The sequence below is a fragment of the Natator depressus genome, chromosome 6 (genome assembly GCF_965152275.1).
Source record: "Natator depressus isolate rNatDep1 chromosome 6, rNatDep2.hap1, whole genome shotgun sequence".
NCBI classification, from domain to species: domain Eukaryota; kingdom Metazoa; phylum Chordata; order Testudines; family Cheloniidae; genus Natator; species Natator depressus.
This window is the reverse complement of record NC_134239.1, coordinates 102,163,041-102,165,912: the sequence shown is the minus strand read 5'-3', so window position 1 is coordinate 102,165,912 and position 2,872 is coordinate 102,163,041.

Below are 2,872 nucleotides of genomic sequence, written 5' to 3'. Positions count from 1 at the left end.
CAGTCAGAGCCTTCCATGCCCACAAGCTGAGGTGGTAAGCTGTTGTCACACATCATCTCTTTATGTAAGCCACAGTTGTCAAATGTTGGGTGCCTGAAATTAGGCTCCTAAATCCATATTTTTGTCACCTGATTTTCAGAGGTGCTGAGCACTTACAATTCCTCTTTACATCCCATAGGAGTTGTGAGCGCTCAGCAGGCCACTTATTTAGGTGCGTGAATATGAATTTAGGAACCTAGCTTTCCTGAGCACTGGCACAATGCTGTAGGGGAACAAAAGAAACAACTAGATAGTCTGTAAAACTTTTTGGAACAACCCGAATTTGGGGTCCACTTTGACAGCGACCCTTACTTTTCATTTGTATATGCAACCAGCTTTGGAACGGGACCACTGCTTTCCAAAGATTTCCATATTCTTTCATACAGATTCCAAAGATGGTTTAAAAGGGACTGTAAATGGGTTTATATAGAATACAATGTAAACTTAACATGACCAAAAATAATGACATAATAGAAGAGGAAATAGGAAACAATGTTCTAATACCAAGCACACTTGGTAGTCACAATTCTGCCCAGTGAATAATCCCTTGTCTCTAGAACATTTCCCGCCCACTGCCTACATGCTTCTAGGCTTTTGCACAGAATGATAAGATTAATTTGCAACTTTTTATTTTTAAATCACGTCTGATCCTCCCTGGATTGTCCTCTTGCGCTGGCTGCTTCCCCCCTTCTCACCAGCAGGAGATATGTATTTGAAAGAAAGAATTATTAGGAAGATAAAGACAGCAACTGCAGATGAAAGGACAGATACTGTTATGTATCACTGGAAAAAGTCAGTTCAGCAACAAAAAGACCAGTTGCTATTTTTACCAGACACATGCGACTAGGTCTGTATATTGTAGGGGAGGATTAAAGCATATGACCCCGAGTCTGCATCAGGATCCACTACCATGGATCCCTGCTCCCATGTGGAATCACACTGAAGTCAAAGAGACTAAGCATGGATCAATAATAGTGGATTCTAATTCAGGGTTAGGGTCTAGGAGCCTGATCAGATGACAACTGAAGACAATGGCAGTCTTTCTATCCACATCAATGAATGTAAGATTACACAGCATGTAACATTTCTGGCATAAGAATTTGAGATTTGCTGAATAATGTAAGGGGTTAAAAGAAAGTATGCTAGAGTATAAGGATATAAATACTGCTGTGGCGATCCTTGTAAACAACGTAGAATAAAAGGATACACAGATGCCCCAGCACAAATCATAGGAATAAAAGGAAAGCATAAGATTTTGGGGGGGGGTGGGCAGGGTCCTTGGCTGCTGTAATCCATCTTCAATGAACCTATGGAAATTTCCACCTGCTGAGGATCTATTCCCCAGACTTTACACAGGGGACAGACAAATGGGGTTCTTGAAATAGATGTTGAGGTTTTGCTGTTTGTAATGGAATCTTTCCCCCTAAGAGCTAGAGGCCTGGGGCCAGCCAGCCCTGGTTACTCAGGAAGCACACCTAAGCAGGGACCAACTGATTCCACTATAAAGAGCAGGAAGAAGCTGCAGAGTGGGGGAGATGCTCAGGGAGAAACAACCAAAGGGAAACTGGACGAAGAGACTTCAGCAGAGGCCTGGCAAGTCAGGCAATGGCTGCTGGGAGCAAGCAGACTCCAGCAGGGAACCCTGAGGCGGGGGTGGGAAGAGGGGGAATTGAAAAAGACTACAGAGGCTACTGTGAGCAAATGAGCTTCAGGCAAGGATGTTTAGGGAGACCCCTGGAGGGAAGACAGAGCATATAAAGTCCAACCCTAAGGTAGGGCGTTGCTGAACTAGAGAAAAGCTTGCATATGGAGTCCTTAAGAGGCCCCGAAAAAGGGAAACAAGCAGACTACTGCAGAGCAACGTCTGGCCACCAGAAGGCACATGGGAGGTGGCTGGCTCATTACAGCTTTACAAATGTTACAGAAAAAAAAACCACTTGCAAAATCATATTATGTATTTAAACACCCCAACCTGATCTCCTTTCATCCCAATAGGCTGTCTCCAGGAGTTAGTGGTAGCTGTAGTATCATCACTGACACGATGCCAGCCCCCCAGGACTTATCACGCTTAGTCTGTGTTCATTACATTTGAAGATAATCACCAGAGTAGGCATATCTGACAAATTTCCTTAGTCATTTTTTCATTACTCAGTCTTGAGTAATGAATGAAGAATAAATAAATGGAGGACACCACAATCTAATGTAAGAACAAATTACAGTGGATTTGATTTTGGGGTTATTGTTTTTATCATCATTACCTGATGCGGTTGCTTGGTGATAAATCTCCTAAGTGATTATGTATGGGTGAGTTTCTAAAATCATGTCTGGTTATACATTTATACATGTCTGGTTATACACTGTAAAAAAATATGGTTTTACTTTGGTTAACAACTGCCTAGAATTTCAGATAGAAACTACATAATGTAAGATTTGCTAAGACACCTTATTTGTAATGAGAGAGATGTACAGAATAAAAAGCAATGGCACAGCTAATTATACAAAGTGCAAAAGCAAATGGCATTTTTCAAACAGCTGAATACATCTTTTCTGTCTGAATTAATTATGAATTAAGAGTAAAAACGTTCACCTGTGCACCCCTAAAAATTCCACCTTTCATCGTATCAGGGAAGATACATTTCTGTTGTGCTAAATGGACAAAGCTAAGAAGAATGCATAATATTTTATTTTTAAAAGGTATTTACAAAGAGATATTGCACCAGTTGTCAGTTCTGCAGTATTTTAACAGATTAAAGAAAAAAAACCAACCTATATTAACAAAATTAAAAACTAATACAAAAGACTGAAAAACAGGAAGAATAAATTTTATTTAAAT